The 24320-nt window shown below is 41.0% G+C and overlaps 1 long non-coding RNA gene across 1 annotated transcript; it reads right to left on the bottom strand.

Moving 5' to 3' along the window:
- Positions 1-7552: 7552 nt before the first annotated feature.
- Positions 7553-19577, bottom strand: LOC136364502 (uncharacterized). The gene is made up of 3 exons (XR_010744160.1): positions 19516-19577; positions 18832-18907; positions 7553-8373 (listed from the first exon to the last, which is right to left on the bottom strand). It is a non-coding gene; the product is annotated as an uncharacterized lncRNA (long non-coding RNA).
- Between the last annotated feature and the right edge of the window lie 4743 nt (positions 19578-24320).

The following is a 24320-nucleotide window of genomic DNA, read 5'->3' as shown; positions in this document are numbered from 1 at the left end:
AAGTTCAAAAGTATTTTGAAGGCAGCTGCAAATAGTCTCACGGATTCTGATGTAGTTCATTTCACCCCTGCTCCCTACCTCTAACCACCTGGATTGAAGCCTTTCACTTAACAGTGGGACCATAATATATTTATAGATCTGCAGAACAGAATCAATCTCTTTTTCATAACCTAATTTTAATTGATTTTGCTAACTGAAAGAACGAGATTTTTCTCCTTAGGACTGATCGGAGTAGAAATCCTATTCCAAGGCTGTAACATTAGTGCAGTATTTGACATAAAAAGCAGAAGTGGCTACTTGGCTCAGTCATATTGAGTCTCTGTAATGATATCCCTGTGTACAGCAGTGATGAAGGCACGTGACTCTGTGTAACCACAGGCAAAACATTTATGAACAGGTGCTTATTATTCAGTTCTACGTTGTGCATCTAATAATTTCTGAATGGAAAAGAAAATTCAATTCACTCCAATCACAATACATTGTTGCTGGTAAAATTGAATATAGCTTCAACAGTGACAAGACAACTGCCAGTAAATTTATACTGCATGTAAGCAAGGGTGGGAGAAATTTCCACAAATGTTGCACAGTATTTTAAACAAGCAAATTTTGATTTTGATAGTGACTCTACTCTCAAAGCACATCATTCTTTTAATTTATCCTGCTATTAGCCCATTCAGGAGGAATGATACTGGCAATAAAATAGAAATCATGAACATCAGATGTTCCTGAGAAAGCAACATCTACAGCAACACCTCTGAACTCCCTCCTGCCTGTTTTCCTTTACCATCCCTACCTCTGCCTGCTCTTTCCAGCCAAGGCTGGGGTCGCTCCAGCTGCTCACCGAAGGGGATCTGCACTGCAGCATTTGTGACTGCTTAAGGTGAGGATCCCAATAAATCCTGTGAAGAATAGCTGACAGACCTCGCAACTCCAGTTCCACCTGTGTTGCACACCAAAGGCCAGAGACAGTAAGGTCTGGTATCCTTTCACCTCCATCTGCTCTCACTTGTTCCACACTGTTTTAAGCACTTATCCTCATAAACCTGTCCATGAACTTTCCCATAGCTCTGTATTTTTCCTTCGTCGCCTACTCTTTCACCTACCTTTTTGCTGCCTTTGGTGTCTCAGGGACTTCCAAGATACCTGTCATATACGTCAGGGCTTGTTCCAGGGCCAGAAACACTAGTGCTGCTGGACAGCTTAAAGAAAGGGGTGGGAGGGATGAGCTGTGACATGACAGCTCTGTCCTTATTCTGTCCCACAGACCAGTGCAAGGACAGGAGACAGGATGAAAGGTGAGGTGATTTTTCTCCTGGATTTCTGTGTAAATCCATTTTATGTCACCTCTCCTTTCAGAATTTGGAATGGAGAGAAAACAAAGTACAGGGTGGAAGATCAGTATGTGGGAACTCTACCTTAATCTACCTCTAGCCAAAGCCTAAGCACAAGGCTCTTCATCTGCTTCTTCATTTTAATTTCCAGCTTTCCATGAATACATTCACCAATTAAATTTATGAGAGGGAAGGAATAAGTTTTAAATCCTTGTTACTGAATACATCCAGGGACAGATTTCGTATTCATCCTGTTCTAAGCAGACATTTGATGTGGCTCCAGTTGGAACACACACGCTTGTAACTGTTGCACCAGGGTCTGGCTTTCAATACCGTGATATTTGCAGTTGTTGGCTTGGACTCCATCTGGAGGTGGTGAATTATTCATAGAAATCAAATGGGAGACACTTGTAAATACAAAAAAGACGTCTCCTTCTTTGAAATAGACAGTTTTCAAGGAAAAGAAGTTAATTTTAGAGTAATAAGGAATCCAGTGCTCATGTGTGGTTTAGCCCTCACTTTTCCCCAGTATCTGTCCCCAAATTGTTGACAGTAACCTGGGAAGAACAGGAATAAAAAATTTGAAAACATACACTGTGCTGTGACGGGCTTTTTCTGCACTGTCCTTTGCTAAATCTCTGGCATATCTCAGGAATTTAATCAGTACAATAACTAAAATTGCTTCTATTCTAAGAAACACAAAATGTAATCACTTAATTTATTTATTTATTTATTTATTACTATTATTATCTCTCCTTATTTTCTGGATTCCCATTTGGAAACTTCAATGAAAAATATTAAACTTAATTTAAAAATAAAACAAACACACAAGCTCCAAATACTACTTTTTGGTTCAGACTGGTTTTGAAGCTACACATACTAATTGCTTGCAGGTTTTTTTTTTTTTTCTTTTAAAAAATTCTTTGCCAATCTTGTATCAATGAACAGTTTCTGTTAATTCAAGATCTGAGAAAAGTAAGAAAAGCATAGAGAGGGGAAACTAGACTGCAAAATAAATGTCTTAGTGATAAAAGTGGGATATGACTATCCAGGGTGGGTGTTAGGAGTTTGCCAAAGACAGAAAATTGGTCCAGCAGCACTGAACTGCACAGTCTTACTGGAAAGGAGTCTTCGTGCCATTCAGATGATGTTGGCGTTCAAAATCTCTACACTGGAACAGTTTTTCAGAACGTGGTTCCTCCTGCATCTGTTTCAGCGTCTGCTTTACCCTATTTCTCAAATTACTGAAGGTTACTCAATTTTTTACAGCAGCACCCTCCAAGGCTGATAGCGTATTAGAAATGACCACCTTTGAGAGATGCAAAAACTTCTCTGCAAGCTTGTAGTGAACTTCCCAGCCCAGCAGTCATCCAAGGAGGCCATTAAAAAACAGTCAAAGGTGACAACTCTTCAACAAACTCACCCTTCTTTCTGATTTTTGTGGCCATAGTACCGCTTCTTCAAATCTTACCATCTTTATCAAAGTTATACATTGAGGTATTACTTCCGTTTTGAAGCTAAATCACACTTTTGTGACAAGCCTTTGCCAGGTAATCCAGATCTGTTCAACTAAGCCAGTGCATGTAATGTGATACCATGCATTGATATCATCATATCCTAACTAAAATGTCAAACTGCTTTCCTTTTTATGCAGGTATTATATCCTCTGTGGCCTAGATATGCTGTGGACAGTACACAGAACATCTAATAACACCTTATGTCTAAACAGGCTTTTATCTTATCTCTCCTCTTTCCTTCATCAGCAATGACAAACCTCATACATAAATTAATTTATTTTTTTTTTTTTGAATGCAGCTTCATTTTGTGCAAGCAGGGACAGTAATAGTGACATTCAAACCTGAGCCAAACCTGGGGTGAATTTCTAAGTTTGGCACAACCATTATGACCTTCTGCAAATACATCAATTCTTATACAGGAGGAGTGCAAGAACAAGGGATGGCTCTTGACAGAGGCGTAAGCACCTCCAGGAAAAGGCTCTGTGGCTGTAAATGGAAACTTGAAGTGACTGTGAAACAAAACCAGCAGTAATTATATACTTTAAAATTGTCCTTTGACCTCTTATTTTTTTCCTGGAAGTTCTTGTCTCACTGGGGCTGCAAAACAGTATTAATGTACAAACAGTCAGTCACTGTAGTTATTATTTTAATTATTGCACAGGGAGACATTCCTTCATTTAACCCTGTTGCAAATAATGTTGGCCTTCATATTCTCATGTTGACTGCAAAGGGAGAGTAGTGAGAAATGCCCCAAGCTTTACAACAAACGTCCTGGGAGCTGTCCAAAAATTGTAGCGCTTGAGTCATTATAGCTACTCAGACTCACAGTTTTTGGACTCACAGTTTTTCTGACTGGGGTTTGTTTAAGAGACATTGAGGGCAGAGTGAAGAGTGCAGCTTTGTTCTTTTTCCTTTTGAAGCTGCATCACTGTGCAGCCAAGGGCACACAAACTAGACAATCAAGAGCAATAACCTCTGGGTACTGGAGGCAGCCTGAGTTTGCAGGGTACATTTCAGGCACTATCAAGCTTGCAGCACCTTGCAAAACATGTTTAAGCATCAAGACTGTTTGCACACAAAGCAAATAAATATATATTCTATCTGCTGCCTTGTATATAGGTAGACGGCAGTGACTCTTCAGGCACTGTGTGCTTCAGCAGTGGTGCTCCTTGTCATGGAAAGCTGGTTATTGAGACCAGCTTCAAAAGCAACTGTACAAGCTCTTGTGTAGAAATCCTTTGAGAGCTATGAAATAGGGAGATAATCATTCTGGCTCAGAAAGTGCCTGCACTGTCATTACTAAAAGATAAGACTTTCTGCCCAGCAGTATCCTGAGCTCATTGTTCTTATTCATATTCGTGAGGCTGGAGGGAAGGTAACAGGTTAGATGTCTCTGTTTTCTGAGTTTGGTGATTCTTACATTTTCAAGTACACCAACAATAACTCAGATGGTATCTAGGAGCACAAAATCAATCCCATAGTCAGCTGGCTTAGAGCAGAGGTTGGATCTACAAAAAACAGACACCTTTGCTCTCTTCCAAGCCTGATACAGCACCAGTGCTTTTGGAAAGGATGTTTCTGGGTCTACCTCACACAGCTGAGCTCCCTTTAGCTCTGCCCGTGAAAGTCAGTTACCACAAGCTCCTGTCTGGCTTTTCAAGGATCTCCCTGCTCCTTGTTGGTATTCCTTGGCACGGGCCCTTCAGCAGGGATGAGGCAAACACTAGACATGTGGCTGCTGTGTTGGCACTGCCAAAAAACGCATCAGTGGGAGCTCCAGACGAGCAGATGCAGCCCAGCAAGCCTGTGTGGGCTGCCTGCACAAGGCTCTCCATGCTCAAAGCAGTGCCAGGTGCCTCAGCACTGGGTAATGGGCACCCTGCCCTCCAAACAGACGGACGCCAGCACGGACAAACCGGACACCACATCTAGGCATTCAACAAAAGCCTGTCGTGGGCCACTCGTCCCAGCCAGATGAGTCAAAACAGATGGCCAGACCTGCAGATCTTTGTTTTACACATCTTAATTACACACCATGTTTACTGACCCTATTGGAATGCCTCTCTCTTTTTAGGACCTTTTCTGTGCACACAAACCGAGGTTTTAAAAGAGCTGTCAAACATGTGACAAGGGAACAATTGTCTTATGGAAAGAAGAAGCCAATTTCTCTGTCTTTGGTAGATTATGCTTATATATGAGCGGACTGGACTATAATTAATCACATTAAATTCAGAACAGATACATGCCAGAAAAAAACTGGAAAGCAGCTCAGTGAAATGCAGGGAGGAGGAGCCAGCTGGGCAGCTCAGGCTCTAGGGATTTTTGCTGGCCACAGGGTGAATGGGAATCAGTCGCACATTGCTGTCAGAAAGGTACACCACTTTCCAAAATCTGCTTGTGGCCACCACCAATTTGAAAGTCAGGGAAGACATCCTCTCTGTACTTAATAACCTTTACCAGTCCTTTTTTTTCCCCTGTTGCTGATTTTGCAAGACCTGAGATGTAATTATTTCAAAGCCCTAATGAGGCCATTTGGTAAGGTATAATTTTATACATCCTGCACAAACAGATTTTTAGACAAAGGAGAGCAGTATGGGTAATAAGTGGTTGAGGAAACATGACCTAGAGAGAAAGGCAATTGAAATGAGACCTATTTAAACTGAGAAAGCAAGAGAGGCCCATAATGATAGTTCTCTACCCTGTCAAATGCTCTTAATGGCACTGGCAGAGCTTAGGTGTTTTTTGAAGGTGATAGGACATGAGGAAATCAACTCAATTTGTTAGTACGACATGAAAATTTAGGACTGAAAAACTTCACATGCAAAGTTGGAGGTGGATTTTAGGACATTAAATTTTAGGTTTCACCAAATGAAAACATGACATGACCTAAGGGTTGTCATTAACAAGCACTGTCCAGCTCTGATGTTACCCCACAGGACAGCAAAGATTTTTTTACATCACTGCCATGACAAGAGTCATGCTGTCTGTGTAGGAAATCAGGACAACTTTTTACAGGAAATTTCAGGAAGTACTTATTTCTGGTATTTTCAATTTCCCCCTGCTTTTTGCAAAATCGTTTTTGTCAGAGAGTTGTAGCAGCTCTCCATGTCAAGGGGGAATACTAGAATGAGATGTTTTCAAATATGAGCAAAGGAGGCAGCTTTAGTTCTGGCATGTTTGGTCTGAGCTTGCCTGTGGGCTGCTTTCTTGCTTGCTCCAGGTGTTAATGAAGCCACTTTTACAGAAAAGCATGTTTCACAATTACTGAGGTGCTGGATTTCCACCATTCATACAATCTGCTGTCAGATGGGATCTTCATGTCCATCTAGTGGAGAACAGGCCATTTCACTGACAAATTTTACTCAATGCTCCCTCCTATTTTAGTGGGTTTTAAAAAAACATTTCTTCAATGTATTTGACCTTGGACAGCTGAAACTTCTTTTGCTGGACATTATATCATTTAATTAGATAAAGAGCCTGGGCAGGTGTTCCTGTGCCAATATTGGGTGCATATTCAAGGTGGCAGATCTTGAAAAGCAACCAACAGACACAGAAACAAATGGAGAAAGAAACATGCACACACATGCATCCCCTCCACACACCCTGAGATCATGCAGCAGAGGAAATATCCTCCTCAATACATTAGCCACAATGCATCCTGGTTCAGATAAAGGAAAAATTTAATATTAAAAATATCTTGTTTGAATTAAAAAAACAAAAACAAGAGCCCGAGATCTAATAAGCCTCCATGCATTTATAATATTCTCATTCGGAAGTTACAAGGCAGGCAAGCTAGAGATGTGCTAAATATGAGAACAAATAACCGTGAATGCAATGTTAAGAATTTGAAGCCAAATCCATTTGCTAAAAAGCATAAATAGAACATAATTTTGATTGGTTAAATGCCAAATTAAATGCAAAAAGAGAGATTAACAAAACAAAATCAGAGCAGAAAATATTATTAAGAATTAAGCTAAGAGAAAGCATATGTTAATATTTTCATACTTTCATGATTAACACAGGCCTATTTTGGGAGGGAGAGGGGCAAGTTTGAAGGGCAGGTGATAGATTTGTAAATCAAAACAGCAGGATGCTGTGGTCAACCCCCAATGAAGGGAAAGAAATGATGCAAAAAGTTTCTTTTTCAGGTCACGTTTGTAAGAGAGCTGAGCTCTCTACCCAAGTGATATTGTGGAGGATTTAAGTGGTGGAGCAGAGGATTAGATGCAGAGAGAAAACCTCCACTTGCTTTTCTGAAGCAGTGTGAGGATATGCCCTGAAGCCCACCTTGCTGAGTGTCTGGGTGGTTCTGGACACATCTGGAGGACACTCTTGGAGCAGTTGAGACCCTTTCCACCCCAGCACTGAGGTGACAGATTTTGGAGCAGGGGGCCACTGACTCTGCAGGGATGCTCTGGGGAGGCAGCAGTGGGCAATTGGCCATCACGGAGACTGACCTGCTCCTGGAGAATGCTGGCACTTCATGGAGTGGATGATGCCATCAGGTTTCACACCCCTTCCTTCTCCCTGGTGGTAAAGAAGTGCAGATGATACAAAAAGGAATGTTTCTGAGCTGCTTGGGAGCACCCTCACCTTTTCTCTCACAGCAGGAGCCTCCTTGGGCTGCTCTCCCTTTACTTCCAGAACCAGAACAATTGCTTTCAGAAATGGGTGAAACCATGAAAAAAGGGAGAAGATGGCAGAGAGTGGATTATCTGTTTCTGACACAGAAGAGAGAGATCTAAGACAGATATCTGCAGAAAGAAAGCTCCTCCAGAAAAGACTTTAGGGGTCTAGGTGCTCTCTAAATCTTTGTCTCGTCTATATGTAACAAAGGAGCAGAGGCCATCTCTTACTATCTCGTGTCAAGGAGAAGAAAAAGCTTTCCCTGTACTTTCTGGAGTCCACTTGTCCCTTTTTGCTTTAATATTTAAAGAATCATTTAAAGAATCCATTTTGCAGCCCACACTCCTATTGGTCATGGAGGAAACTCCTGGGAAAGTCACAGCAGAGGCCCCCCTTTTCCTGTCCTGCAGCATGAATTGTTAACACAAGATCTGTGCAGACACCTATTAAGGCTCTTAGGTACTAAGAATATTCACACATGGTGCTGTCCAGAAAAAAGTGGCTGATCCTGAGTAAGTTTTTCCAACACAACTTGATTTTGAGGCAAGCTCTTCAGGACAGAAAACCTGTCATCAAGGAGACTTAAATGCAGATGACTGAGAACTTTTCCCCAACCATTTTCTTGATTAAACACCATTTCCATTTTAAATTGGATGGAAATCCAGAATATTAAGCATTTAGTTTTCTGACATAAACTCAGCATTTTTTCATCAAAACTGTTTTGATTTCTGTTGATTATAAATCCTTCTTTTGAGTAGACTCAAGGGATCTGTGCCTGGGGTGTGCTGCCTTCTGCTCTTTGCCAGCCTGTTATCACCTGGGAGGATCCACACTCCAGGACCCATGGCAAGTTCAGCTGACAGCAGGGCTGAGGCCAAACTGAAAGAGAAAACGCAGACCTGTAAACAAAGAGACAGGAAGGGTTTGGTTTTATCCTCTGTGCCCTAGCAGGGAGACTTGGTTACTATTGAACTGTTTCACTTTTGCCATCTGGATGGAAGCAATTCATCTTTAGAGCATGGTTTGACTGATGTGGCTTGTCTGTGCAGCATAGATTAACTGGGAGGAAGGCAGGGTGTCACCAGCAGGGCTCAGAGATGCTCACAGAGCAGTGCAGTAATAATGTCTTGGAAATCTCTGTTTAAGGAGTCTAAGATTTCTGAGGAAGAGCAAACAAAACTAAACCTCCAAGCCTTATTTTAGACACGAGGAAACATTCTACAGGTCTGCCCATGCCATTTTGAATTAGCAAGTTGTTCTCAAACAAGGTGTAATGGGAAATAAACGTTAATGAAAGCAAACAATACCTTGTGTTTCACCACAGCCTGGCACTTGTGCACCACCCCGGAGAAAGGCACTGAGAAATTTCTCACAGAAACAAATTTAGCCTCCAATGTAACTTAATACTGACAGAAATACACCCACTACTACCATTTCTCTCCTTTACAGATATATAATCTGCTCCATTTTCCCTTAAGGATTAACAAGACAAAAACAAAACCTCATTTTTTGTTCCACACACCTTCAATCTGTCTGTTGCTGTTAGTCTGCATACATGGAAGTGAACTTTAAATTAGGAGGGGAGAAAGTAACAAAGTGAGAAGTGTTTGTTTTCGATGAGCAGCAGAAGCAGAGCCAAGAGAAGACCTTTCTGAGGAGATGCTCACACCAGTCAAAGGGGTTTTGACAAGCACCCATTAGCTGAGCCTTGTTCCAATTTAATTGGGAGTTGCTTCACCCATAGGCAAGTGCTGGCCTTTCCCAGAGCTGCCACATGCTCAGCCATCAGCTGTCAGCCTTGATTTCCACAGCACTGATGTTGTCTGTGTGGATGATAGCTCCTTTATAATTCTCTATATAAGGTTCCTGCTTATTACTTGTTTAGTTTGGGCACTTGTTTAGTTTGCTTGACCTTGAACCTGGCCTTAAATTTACTGACAATACAGAGACTAGACCTGTCAAAGCTCTGGATCTCAGAGTAACTCAATGATTTTCATAAAACCTCACCTCCAGGAGTTGTGTGATTTATATCTGATTCCCTCTTTTACAAAGCATAGAATTAACAAGTACCATGTTTTTGGAAAAAAGCTGGGGAAAAAAAATAAAGGTCATTGTATCTTACACAAAACCAGAAGACCCAAGAAACACACCATAATTAATTTCAAACAAAGAAATTATATTTACTGTAAAAAAACTCCAAAACAGCTAAAGGTTGTGGAGCACCTGGCTTGCAGGAGCTAAAGTTTTTATGCCATACTTGTAAAATGGGTGCTTTGTACCCACAGAAAGGTGATCCCTCAGAGAGACAGGCTGAGCTGCTTTCCCAGAGCTGAGTGCTCAGCAGAGGCCCCAGCAGCATTTGAGCAATTTAGCACTTTCCAGGAAACCAGACAAACTAACACAGCCTGTTTATTTCCTCTTTCTTTCAGTACTCCCACGCTGGTGTCTCTGTAAAGGAAAATATTGATGGATCTGAAATATGTACTACATAGGCTCAGAGTCCATGGCAGTCACCCCCTAGCAAGCTGTTTCTGAGGGTGTTTTCTTGGGTGAGACCATGAATTATTCTGTCTTTCTCTTACTCCTTTTTTTTTGTCTATCTGAATATGCCCTTTCTTAACATGCCAAATGACTGCAACCATCTATGACATGGAGGAAGAAATAGGAGAGTTCTCTCTACTGTAAGATGTTTGCAGAAGATTTCAAGAGTCAGCAAAGAAACAAATTCCCTACTTAAAAACAGCAATAACAAAAACCCCCCAAAAAACCCCAACAACCCACATACACAAAAACCCCCTCCAACAAATTAAAATAGAGCCAACCTACCAAATTTTCAAAATTTCACTGAAATTTCTGATGATCCATTTACCTTCTAGAGGGTCTGAGCCTGAATTTCATAGAAACCCCTTCCATCAAATGACTAATCCCAACACAAGAGTTAAAAACTCACCAGGGGAAGTTTAAAGTGAAAAAACCAAAGAGCCAGGAAATTGCTCATAGAGCCCAATCTGAGTGTATCTTATCCAATCCTTTTGTGCCAGTGTTTTCTGGTAACAAACAGAGAATATTCCCTTTGGAGGACTTGCCTGGCACCGAGCATCATCCAGAAGAGGCTACAGCACAGTCATGCTGTAACTTCCCAGCAGGAAAATGGATTGTGGCAACTCTAATAGTGTAAGATTCAATAAAACAACAAGTCTTGGGGTTTTTTTCAACAAGTGCAGAGAGATGATAGATTTTAGTTACGATTGGAGGGAGGCAAGTGTCGAAATTTCTCAGTGTTAACCTGCATTCTCTGTTGAGCCTTCATTTGGTCAGGAAGAAAGAATATAGCAATGGATATATTTTATATAGACAGCAATCTTCTTTTTCCTTCCAAAAATTAACCCCTTTTCACTTTTATGCAAAATTCAAACGAACCAAAATCATTCTAAAACCAGCCTATTCCTGTAATCTCCTTTTCTTTCAGAAAGTATCTTCCTTTGTAAAAATATCTGGTAAAAATAAAGGCTTCACCTTCAAGATGTGTTTAATCACAGTTGGAAGCTAAAGATCAGACACATCCTCCTGAAAAACCCTTTGAAATCCAAGCAGAGATAATATAACATCCAGAAGTGATAGTGATTCATGTGGCTGCATTTTCTTTTCCTATTGTATCCTCATGTATCCGCCTGTAAGGTTTCCCTGTTCCATCTCAACTCTATGACCCCAATTAATCAAGACCCTGAATTTACTTCCTGGCAAACCTCCTAAGGCAGAGGGCCCTGGGGCTCTGCAAGACCCACACGATTGCTTTAATTTGCAATATTTTCTGTGTTATTAGCAGCAAATTTATACATTTACACTCAGAGACCAATGAATTTCTACAAATGAAGGCAAGTCTAGCAAAAAATTTGATCAGGGGCTTTGTTTACACCTATTTTAATAAAGCAACATGTAGAATACCAAACCCCACAAAAACCTCACTACAAAGTAGCACTGGGGTTTGTCTGCCCCGTTTTGGAGTTCAGTTCCTGTGCTTACCTCTTCTGTTTCACACAGGGTGAATTTCACAAACCATCATTCTGTGTGACAGAACCTCTCTTCCAGAGGACAAAGCACACCGTGTTGTGGGGAGCAGAGAGTCTAACAGACCATGCTGGAGGAGGAGGAGGAAATGAATGATGAAGAGGAGGAATGAGGAGGAGGAAAGGAATGATGAAGAAAACTTTATATGAGTACAGAATTGGGAATGGGAAGGGAGAGAGCGCAAAGGATCAGAAAGTGTACAAATGTCCCAAGTGGCAAAAGGGCATTAATGAAACTTCAGGATGATTGCAAGGGTGATATATTTGAGGTAGGAACAAAGAGCTATGAAGGAAAACCTCGTCTTCTCATCCTGTCCTTTGCCTTCTTGCTGCAAGAAATAAAACTGACGTGAAGGAATGTCATCTTTTGGCTTCTCCTGGCCTGTCCCCTAAGGCTGTGCACCCATGTAAAGGGTCTCCAGCTAGCCATTTAATTTTCAGCCCAAGGTTTAGTCTCCCAAGACAGATCAATATTATGTAGGGCTTTTGGCAGGCATCTGAGAAGAGATATTGTGTGAAAAACTGGAATTACCACCCTAAGTGATAGGACTGATGGTAGACAGCAGAAAACCCACTCCCTTCACCTCTCTGTCCTGTCCTCTGGAGACTCAGTGGCAATGAGGAGCTGCTGCTCTGCTCTACACAGGGAGCATAAATACTTCCAGAAGGGAAAGGAAAAATCTGCAGAAAAATACAATCCTTGTTGCTCTGAGGATAAATATAAGCAAATGAAGGGGAAAACAGGAACATTGCAAGAATATTGCACTCAGCAGGACATGCCACCACAAGGGGGGTAAGAATGAAATTGCCTTGCAAAGAAACTTTAAGAAAAAAAAAAAAAATCTGAAACTATGAGAAAGTTGGTTTATGCACAACTCTAGCCCATATCTCAGCAGTATATTATATTCTACTGTCTTGTTTTCCCTTTGGGTGTTTATTTGCATTTAAACCAGCCCAACATCTGGTGGAGGACAGAAACATTGCATGTTTCAATTCCTCCGCTTGGATAGCATCACTTTAGAATAAATGAGTGCCTGAATGCACTGCACTGGGAGCTCAGTGATTTGTGTAGTTGGGTTTTACACATTCATTTGGAGAGACAAGTGGGATTTGAAGCAAGTGATGTGGGTAGAACTGCATGTATGGCTAACTCAACCTGTACTACATATGCTGAAGAATGAAAAACATGGTGTGTTGCAAGCTAGATAAGAAAACTTTTTAAAATCATGCCTCTGTGATAACAGAATAGCTTTGAGGAGCACTGCTGATAAATCACAAGGAACCACATAAACAAGGAAAAAATGGGTAATGTTTGTTATTATCATGGCAATTCCCTGAACACACAGAATTTTATTTGCTACAATACAAGTTTCTAGCTCTATTTTGTATAAACGCAAACAATTTGTTCAGCTTCTCTGCCTGTCTCTTGTGTTGGATTTCCAGCAAAATGCCCTTAGTCCTGGCAAGTCAAGCAAGATGCAAGGTGACATGCCAGTTTCCCTGAAGCATCTTAGGAACTACCAATTGCACATCTATTCACCTGCACGAAATTCACTTAGGTTTGTCTGCTGCAGACCATGGCACTCTGTTAGTCCTCATGTGTTTTCTGCATAGAACTAAAGTATGTCCCATCTTCCTGATCTTGAGTTACTTGGGAAGCTTAGTCAACATAAAAGATCTCATCTTTAGTAGAAACAAGCTGGAGATACTTAAAAAGGAATCAGCTCTCTGAAGGGGACAGAGTTACTGTGGTAAAGATATGAGGTCCAAGTGCAGAGCATGGAGAATTCTAGACAGAATAACTACACAAGAAGCAGTGCATGGGAGTCCCTGAAGAGGGGACAGCTGGCAAGCACAGAATCAAGAATTTAGGTCACCAACTGCATACAATAAAAAACCCCAAACCATCCAGAGATTTTTCTTGCAAATCTACTTACATGTTAAATTGGAAAATTTCTTTCCTCAAATTTCAGGAAAAGTACCTGTTCTTCCATTATAAGCAATTTAATCCTCATTTAAAAAAATATATATCCTTTAATAGACTTTTGCACAGATATGTGTTTGTCTTTTTGAACCAATGTCTAGAACTTCCCATGTCCTCCTTGTGATCTGCATAACCCAGGACATTTTAAAGGAAATGCAAAAAAAGAGAAGATAGCACCAGGCAAATGTTCAGAGCTGTCTAAAGTCATTCTGGGGCTGAATCACATCTAGTTCAACTTCAGTGATATATTGAATATATGGCCAAGCAGTGGCCCCCTCCTTCTCTCAGAGAAACAGGAGGAAAAAAAATAATAGGAGAGGAGACTTGCTAGAATGTCCCAGTTCTGGAACTAAACATCTGTCCAGGTCAGAGTTTCATCAATTAGAGCAGAGCAAAACAGGAAGCTATGTAAATCATCTGAGAATTCTGTAGCTCTCCCTTTCCCTAAAAAATGCCTTGATTCTACAGGGCACAGAGCTACAGCACAGAACTACGCTGACAAAAATCAGAAACAAGTTTCAAATGATTTTTTTTTCCAGACACACCGAGACCTTTTCTGTGCTCAGGACTTTATGGATGATTTAAAGCCAAAAAATCACTGAGAAAACATTTTTCACTTGAGTGTTTCCAATGACCAACAGTAGTCTTCCTTTCACTGTCTCAAAATGACACCTCTTTAAATACATCCCTCCAAACAAGGGCAACTTTTTCCTTAGATTTGCAGAAGCAAGCATCCCTAGAGATTTTCAGTACCATATCTCCTACTTCCCAGTACATAATGAAACATAATCAAAACCAAAACAGCATCAAAGAAATAGCTGGTTTAAAATAAGCACTAGCAACAACTGCATGATCTCCTGGTTTCATAGTTATCTTTCTTTCCTTGGGGAAAGGGTACTTGTGGGCCTTATGGCAGTTGCTTTTATTTTACTGCTGTCTCTTTGATTTCAGAGAAATTTGCATGTAATGCATTTCATCAGAGAGGGGCTGTATGCCCTGTGTCTCAGGCAGTTAGGGTAAAAAGAAAGAGGATCAGGTGATGTTATTCCTTGCTAGATGCGACAGATAAATGGAAAAGCCTTGAGTGTCCACACTGATAAGGGGTCTGTCATGTTCAGGCAATAAGGAAAATTACAATATTCCAATATTCCTAGAAGTGCTTTAAATTGCATTTTCATTCTGACCTACTTTTCCTGCTGTTTTAAAGGTTTGCTTGGTGATGACAAGGGTGAAACTAAGAGTGACTGATAAGAAATCTAACTTAGGAAAATTAAGTCTAGCTTGTCCTGGTGGCTCTGACTGAAAATAATGCCTGATTTACTATAATTCTTTATTCATATTTATTTAGTCCTGTTGCTGTAAGCCTTGATTCTCTGAGCATTATCTACAGGAGCCTGTCAAAGATTGCAAATAACTCTCTATAAAAAGATAAAAAAACTTTCATAGTAGGAAGAGTTCTCCAACTTCAACCATAGCAATCACTTAAAAATGGGATTATTGGTGATGCAGTTTTGTTTTATAGGCCTGGTCTTGTATCAGTTATGACTGTGATAACCCATTCTAGGATCTTGTCTGACATGAATTTCCAGCTCTTCTCTCACCTTCCCAACATTCAGAAGCTTCCAAAGCATTCCAGCTGCTGACCACAGCTCAAATTCATTCCATGGTACTCCAGATACTTCCACAAGATATTTTATGTCCTGCCCTGGAAACCAGTTTCATCCCACATCCTCTTTTCTCTTGGTTATGAAAGGAAGAGATGCCCTTCTAGAATGTCTTGCAAGGCATGGCCAATTTCTCACAATCCTTTGAGGTGCCTCTGGCACCTGAAGAAATGAAACACCCGAGTTAGACACTAAGGAAAGGCAGGACAAATTTAGGTCTTTGGTTCCAAATCCATTACACTGTGAGCCACCTCTCAAGGCTGCTGTTGAATTCCAGCTGCTGGTTTGTTCTGAAGTAAATGTAAAGTGTTTGTGGGAACATGGCACAATTCCAGTTTCCTTATCTTTTGGAAGGAAAAAAATAATGAAAACTAATAGGCATCACTAAATAGCAGTCACTCATGCTGGAAAACTGAATGAGGAACAAGTCTCTTGCACATGGGAGAGTCACAGAAAAAACTGCAGGTTCAAGTCTGCAGTTTCTTGAATACTGACAAAATTTCATCAAAGCACAGAAAATGCATCCTAAGGATAAAATATAAACAGGAATATGGTGGATTATGTCACTAAGATATTGTATACTAAGTCCCAGCAACCAGAAAAATAAATAATTGGTTGTTTCCATTTCCTTGTCCTCTCCCTGCAGACTTCAAATCAGCCCCTACTGGGTTTAGCAACTTCCTCTGTGTTTTGAACATCTACAGGAATTAAGATTCTCTAGAACTTTTGGTTTACTTTTAAATTCCAATCCCAGGAAGCATAATTTTGTGTATCACCTCCATTAAACAAACTGGGCTACAATTCAGTCAAAACTTTCCAGTTCTAAGTACTTAAATTGGTGGTTTCAGATGGTTTACAGACTATAACATGGGGTTAGAGAGAAGCTCAACACTTGCATTTACATAATTACTTTTTAATTATGCTAGACCTTTTCAGGAAGAATATTCCAAATATATGTATGACTTTAAATAGTCTTAAAATAACCCCAGCTAAATGAGCTCTGAGAGATATACAGAGAAATTTAAAAAAAAAAAAAATAAATGGGTTTTTGTATAGTTTGCTTTGATTTTAAACCTTCAGGGAATGCTGTGGATAGGAATGTTAGTAAAGGAAACAAAACTGTGGCCACAAAGTACTTGTGTACATTACCAGAATAATGAAAGGTATAAATTTGAGTGGACTAACATCTACAAGAATTACATGACTTGAATAGTAGATAGATAAGGACTATAAAATTAGAATACTTCCTTAAGCAACTGCATTATATGGAAACATTCCTACTGAGGTATAAATTGGCACTGTAAAAAGAGCAGCAGGTGCTAAAGCAAATCCCACACTCATTTATTCAAGATGAAATCTTGCCAAACCACATACATGTCAAATTTGCTGCTCCCAGTAATACTGGGAACTGTTCTATTAAGGGCTGACTTCCACAGGCAGAGAAACCTGGAGAAACCCTGTGTTGTTTTCCTGCAGTCAGGCACAGCCAATTGGACCTGCAGGAAAATGAGTGTCTTCCAAGCGTGCAAAGCACTGACTGTTTGCTAAGCCCCATGTGGTACCAGGCACTCCTCCAGAACTAGGGAGTGTAGCAAAGTGATTATGGGATTCTGTGACTGATGGCTCCATCACATGTCTGAGATCCATGGCTCACATAGCCACGCTTCACTGATGGGTACTGGTGTGACTGCAGAAAATGCAAAGGAATTTGCATTTTAATGTAGCGCAGCCAACAGCAGAAAAGGGTTAAGGCCAGTCATCTTAATTTGCAGTGTGCAAAATAAGTGCCTAAAGACAATAGCCACAGTTTGATGTCATGTGTGCTGATTTAATATGGCATCTGAGCCTCTGCTGTGGAAAAATCCTCAGTGGTCTGGTTAAACCACATACCCTCAGGCTCCCTGACTTTTAGGTATCTGTTCACACTGTGTCTCAGCTTTCTGCTGTTCCCTTTCACTGTTTCTTCTGTTGCCTTTGGCTATCAGCTTGGTGTGTGCTTTAAAAAGGCAGCATTGCCTCTAAGGATATTTCAGGCTTTTCTTCTCTGCAAGATTAGACAACTTCCACTCTATTCCTTAACTAGAGGAAAAAGGCCACCCTTTTAGCCTTTCCATCCTTTTAAGGACTAGCATCCCCTTATTCCTCCATTTCTTTTCTCCTATTTACCCTGGCCATCAGGGTAATACTTTAAGTGCTCTCTTTTCAGAACGCAAAGCTTTTCAGACCACTCATCTAGGTTCTAAAACAGGGTATCACCCTGCTGCCTTATGTGAAAGAAATTGGGTTTTAGTGGCTAGATTCTCCCCCTTGCCAAAATCCTCTTGCAGCTTTCTTGAGGAAATGGTTCCTCTTCTGGAGCGCTTGTTCCTTGAGTCTGCAGCTTCTTTTCAGACAAATGCAATGCTTTCAGCCCTGCAGTCCAGGTAGCCATGAAAGAGGCACCAGAGGCTTTTGGGGTGATGCATTTGGCCATGAGCAAGCCACGGTTATGGAAACCATACTTCTGTTTTCTCAACACAAGTAATAAATCATGAGACTACAGCTGTCTTCCACATGAGCCATAACATTTAAAGTTATGTAGATTATAGACACAGAGAATGCCCCTGAAGTAGTCCACAGCCCATTCTTAGAGAGGGGAACATATCTACTAACATACAGTAATATTTCTCTGAATTGTTCAGTCTTAGTTAAAAAACCAAACCAAAACTGGAGAAGAGCAGGGAACTGGTTATCAGCTCACCATCAAGAATGTGAGCTATACAGTGTCGTTTTCTCCCTCCCTGTCTTGAAATCAACCAAAGTTGGTTGGAAAATGCTATTAGCAGAGACAAGCACTGAGCACAAGAGAAGCCAAAGAAAACATTCCAACACTGTTCCCCTTCCAGTGTTCAGATGACTAACAAAATTTTTTTAAATCAAAATGTTTTTCCCTTCAGGCAAATTTACATGTGCAAAAATCCCAGACCTTTAAAACCACACAGAAAAGCATTAAAGCAAATGAGTTGTTGCGAGACCAGAGAAAGGAAACCTGGTTCCTGCTGTTGCAAGTGGGAGAACTCTGGAAACTATCTCATTATGTTATCAATATTGATCCTGGAACCAGTTAGGATTCTCCCTTTGCTAGTTCTTCTGAGAGGCTTTTCCAGAGCTCTTTTCTGCTAGTTTCCAGTTTTTCTCCCATTTACGAGCCTAAATTATTATCTTTATTTTGCCATTGCTTTGCTCCTGCCCGTTTTACTTCTCTGTTTCACAGCTTCTTCCAAATAAAACCACCATCCTGGATCTTTGTCAACTGGCAATTTGAGACAGATTTCATTTCAGGCCTGGTCTAGGGCCTATTTAAGTCAACAGGAGCCTCTGCTGAGTTCAGTCTGCTTTCCAAGTGGGCCTTTATAGGCCATCCTTACAGTCAGCTAGATATTAGAGTTTTGTGTCGATAAACCACTCTGCCTGACAAAATTATACTGCAACTTACAGGCTGCAGAATTCTTCATTTACCAACTTTTGCTGGACAGTTGAGGAAGGAAAAATAGAGAGGCAGAATAGCAACATTTCAAGAAGAAGTGGGATCTCACAGACAAAAAAGAAAAGGCAGAAAGTGCCGAGGAACACTTCCTTATGAAGGCATTATGGTGACATTACCTCTGGAATCATTTTACTGTCATTTGTCTTCATTTCACTCCTCTGGTCACTTGGGCACTGCGTAAAGGCAACATTCCTGGGAAGAAAAACACACAAATGCTCTTTTCATACATACAGAACACATACCTTTTAAATCGCCTGTAAGAGGGAAACCCTCTAATTCTCCCGAGGTGACATTACCATCAATCATATTAAACTATTTCAAAAATGTAGAGATATTTGGTTGCTATCAAATACATAAAGAGTCCCTCACTGTAGCTTTTTAGAGTTTTTCCTCAAATATCACCAAAAAAAGCTCTATTTTACAGTTATAAGGCAATGATTTGACTTGTAGTGATAAAATCACTTTACCTTAGGAGGTCAAAATAACACACTTTTAGAAAAGTAACAAAGCTGTTGTCAATGGATTGACCAACATTACAGACTGTAGAAACTTAATGGATGATTCATGGAAAAAAAACAGTCACATAACATGAAGCAGCAGGTTTTATTTGGAAGATGCAAAACTAATTTGAGACAAAAGTGACTTGAGACATAAGCTGCAGGGAAAAGATTAGCTCAGTTCAGGATTTAACGTGAACTAAACCCAGCACAACAGAAGAGAAAGTAGAAATGGTGAAAGCTGGAACATCACAGTGGTAAGGCAAGCCCCACCAACTCCAAGCATATAAAATCCACACTAACTCAAAAATTCCTCAGCAGTCTTCCCAGAAGAGTTAGGCCTGTTTGCTCCCTTCCTCTCTAACTCCACACACAGCTAAGGAGTTGATTTAACTATTTAAATGTTTGCAATCATTAACCTTTCAATAAAAACACAGCTCCAGCTTATTAGGCTCATTAGCCTGTAACAAATGAAGCTTTTGAACATGCCAAGGAGGAAAATATAACTGGATTCAGAAAGCAATTAGATGCATTTGGAGAGGATGATAGGTCTCTTGAGGACTGTTCAGCACAGGGATGTAGTTACAATGTGTGATTCAGGAGGTCTCTAGGCTGCAGGGTGTTGGTTATATTGAGGGAACACCACACTTATTTTTCTGGCTCTTACTCTCCCTCTTACTCTGTGGCCTCTGGGTCAGGTAGTTCTTTGATCTGCAGCTTTCTTATGCATTATTAATGCATGGCCAACAGCCACACACAGTGTCCAGATAGCCAAAAGAAAGCAGGAGAGAGCTTTGGTTTTCACCTCACAAACTGAACAGTGCAGTGATACAAACGCTAGAGCTGAAGGTCTTGCTGTTGACCAAAGAATGAATGCTACTCAGCACGGAACATAACAACTTAGCAGCAGCTGATGCCAGGGTAATTAGCAACCACACACTATGTCACAAAGCATCTCCAGCCTTTGATTTTTCCTCATTTTTTTTTTTGTTTTGTTTTTTTGTTTTTTTGGTTTTTTTTGTTATGGAGGCAGGAACGCCCTTGAAACAGATTTGCACAACTGCAATGGCAGAGGACCAGTTCTCAGTGCCTTGCAACCCTGGGCTCTGTCAGGAAGGAACACGTGGCTGTATCACCATGCATTTTATAATTTCAGGCCATGTGGTTTTTTTTTTGTTTTTTTTTTTTTTTTTTGGAGGATCACTCTCCTTCTCAAAGCTCTTTAGGACATTTTCAGGACATCCCTCCTCTCTTCCCCCCAGGTTCTCTCTCAGGACCAAAGCTTCACATGCACAGATTTTAACTCTGCCATGTATTTTCGGGACCCTGCTTCAAATATCAGCAGTATAGTTACAGGTGAGCTTTTCAGCAGTCAAATGGCACAGTTGCCTGACAGACAGAAAGCAACACCAAAAGAATAGGGAGCTCTTCAAGCTACTTCTATGATTAGTGAGAGGTAAACAGTATAAATCCACTTCCAGCATAGTTTTTATTCCAGTTTTCATGCTTGCCATGTGCTCTACAAATTTCATATCTTCAGTCTTGTGTGCTCTTAATGCCCCAGAGTAATGCTATTGCTCAAGTAAATGCTAAATCTCAAGGAACCACTCAAAATTACCGACCTGACTGCTCATCTGTTTTGTCCTAAAGAAAGTTAAGGAAGAGGAAAAAAAGAAATGAAACATTTTGTTTTGGATCATTCAACCTGAACTCTGCTTACTGAATTGCAGCTGTGTGCCTGGGAAAAATGTTAGTAGCAGGGATCATCTTTACTGTCCACAATGCCACATGGCTTTAAAACTCAGAAGAAACATTAGTGTAAGGGGCCTCTCTGCTAGCAGGCCAAGCATGGTTGGGATCATGTTCATTCTGACAGGTTTTTATTGGCATACCCAAGCCACTCACATGAAGGAAAATGCTGTGTCCTTCAATCTGCTCTGTGTGGACAGGTATCAATGCCACATGTGCCAGCTGTGGCCAGAACAAAAAGCAGGCACATGTCTGTCTTTTGTTCCAAGATCACAATTTTGTGGAAATTTGCCTTGGAAGCTCAATTTAACTTTCTGAGGTTTCAGATTTTCTGTCCCTCTGCATGAATTTCTGACCGTCCCCACCCAACTCATATCACACAGACAGTCTCAAACATAGTGTGGCTGCTTTTACAAAAGAGTACTCACATCTGGACTGTGACAAACTACTGCACAAGAAGTTAAGAAAGGCTTAAGAATGGTACTAGGGGCCTTGAAGTTCAGGGATTTCGGGGGAGTTTCACCTCTAATTTCCCAAGATTTCCACTGAGGAGACAATGGTATTGTTGATTTTAAAAGTGCAGATTTCACAAGCAGATTGACATGCTCCATATGCCTGGTCAGTTTGTTGAAGAGCCCAAAATGTGCATCTGTTGAATATAATGAACAAGGAATGATAGATGATGCCTCACACTCCCCAGCTTGTAATTAACAGAGGGAGAGGCTTCCGGGTAAAGAGCGGGGAGAGCATCCTTCAGTCACAAATCTTTGATGCAGAGATGTGAGTTGCTCAAAAGAGTTTTTAGCATCTCTGACAAGAGGACAGCAAGGGAATGGAGAAGTAAGCAAAACAAAGCACTGGAAGGGCATTTTAACATTGTGTTAGTCAAATGAGTGGATAAATGATGACTGTATATTGGATGGCAGTGGGAGGGTTATAAACATTACAGAGACAATTGCCGCTAAATGAGGTGTATCCCAGGCAGCTGTCCTGATGCATTAGGAGGCTGTTTTCAAACGAAAAGATTATCCCATCAGCATTAAAACAAAACAAAACAAAAGGATCTCTTCCACACAGCTCACATGCCATGAATAACTCAGCAGTGTGAGTCAAACCCTTCCAGAGGCAGGCTGTGTTCTGTCTGCCTCCTTTTGGGCATTATTTTAGCATGGATGTGCTCTCTCTGTAAACCTTAGTTATCAAAGCAGCCGTATAAACAAGCTAGCCTGTCTTGTTCATTGGGATTTTGGTCTTTTATGCCTCTGTGATCTATATGTGACAAATCTGAGAGCCTTCATGCTGGCCCAACCACCGGGTTGATGATTCTCTGACTGTATCTCTCTGATCCCAAACATTATTGGTTTCTTTCAAGGTCCCTTTTTTTTTTTTTTTTTTTTTTTTTTTTTTTTTTTTTTTTTTTTTTTTTTTTCCATGCCATATAAACATCAGAGCTTTCTGTATTTCTTCAGCAGAAATTTCCAGCATGCTGATGTAAATGCAGCGCTGTCTGAGGAAGAAATACATTAAACCTAGCAGTGCTTGTTTTGTTACATTTAACAACATATTTCAGGGCACTTTTCTCCAGTATGCTTCAGATTACATTATTTCACAGGCAAGAAAACTGAGGCAGAGATAAACAACGTCTTGTCGTGGGAAATAACGACACAGACGGAATAGTATTGAAGATTTCTTAGTTGTAGTGAAGTGACTTGTCCAGAACCTCTGCTTCTCTTTGGCAAGTGGGGAAATTACAGCCTAAAAGTACTGTGGCTGCTACTTCAGTGAAATATTCTTACTTCTGAAACCAAGCTCATAACCAATACTCCTTCATGTCCTTATTATGCTAGAAGCCTGAATAATGCTGACTTCATGGAATTGAAAGGCTGGGTCTTCCCCATTGCATTAACTGATGGATGCTGGCAGAAGGTTTTCAAGCCACATTTCTTTTCCAGTAGTCAGTAGATCAATAGTGATCCATGGTTCTCCCTCAGGTGTTCCACAGAATGATTGCAAATCCCTTTTTACCACCAAAGAATTTGTCCAAGTGTAGCAACACAAAATCAAAGTAGAGGCAAAGTTTACAACTAAGTTTTACTTGACTGAAAGTGAAATCTATTCTGGCACAAGATGGTACATGGTGTTTTATCTAAAACACTTCACTTGCTACAGAGTGAGTTGTCTCAGAGATTTGTAAACTGGCAATCCTCCTAGGAGTGCTGAGAGGTAGGATGCAGAGATTCTGCCACTGTACAGCCCATCACCTTGGAAGGGAATGAGAACTACCTGCTGTTTACTGCTCTGACAAGAGAGAGCTGTGTCAGAGGGAATGTTGTTATATCCCTCCGAAATGCCAAGATTGTCTGGAGCAAAAGAGCATCTCAGTAGGATGGACTGCATAAACATAAACAGTTTGCATAAACACAGTTCTGCTTTCTGTGAGCATTATTGCTGCTGTTTGTGCTACAACAGCATCCAGATCTGCTCCAGGCCATCCTGGTCTGCTGTGCACACTGCAGCCATCTCATGGAGTAAGAAGCAGCATTGTCCCCAGGGCACTGGAGCCAGGTGGGCAAAGGGAAACATAACAGCTGAAGCACCAAGGAAAGCTGGCCCATCTTTTGGGGAAGCATTGACCATTTAGGATAAAGCTCAATTCAGAATAAAAGCCTTGTAAACACACTTGTAAAATGTTACATTTTCTGTCAAAATTAGGCGTTGGACTATAGAAAGAGTTGGCCCAGCTGCATCTGGAAGGTAAAATAATGCAGCTTTCTCCAAAGAGCTGGTCAGTGGCAGCTGCAGCAGGAGAGATGAGCTTCCTGAGGGGGCTGGTCTCCACCAAACTGGTTTGCTTCCCCCTTCAGCAGTGTCCTGTGCAGCCCTGCAGCAAAGCTCCCTCAGGGCAGGGCAGGCACTCAGCAGCCTCACCTCTACCTCTGCACCTTTTGGGTCCCAGACAGTGTTTGTGCCATGAGGACCAGACCCAGCAGAACAGGCTGGAAATACTCTGTGTCCCTTCTAAAATAGTGCTCGAGTTTTGACCTCCACTCTTGACTTTCAGAAGTCCCTTTTGGAGACAGCTGATGCAGGGAAAGCAGCAGAAATGAAATTCTGGCATAGGCTTGGAAAGAGTGATAGTGGCAGTGCAGGAGAAAGTCTTTAAACCAGATAAAAGGAAGCATTTTCCTTGTGACTGAAAATAATTTGGCTTCTAGCTACAGTCCACTATCCCCTACCAGGGGGAACACCATAGGGGTGTTGCCAAAAGAACGTAATAAAAATCTCTCACCTCTCCAGGCAGCAGAGCAGCTGCACTGCTTAAGAACAGGAAGGATCTTGGCTCCACTGTATTCTACCTT

Source organism: Sylvia atricapilla, chromosome 8 (assembly GCF_009819655.1).
Source record: "Sylvia atricapilla isolate bSylAtr1 chromosome 8, bSylAtr1.pri, whole genome shotgun sequence".
Lineage (NCBI taxonomy): Eukaryota > Metazoa > Chordata > Aves > Passeriformes > Sylviidae > Sylvia > Sylvia atricapilla.
The sequence above is the reverse complement of the archived record's forward strand: the minus strand, read 5'-3'. Positions and strand labels throughout refer to the sequence as shown.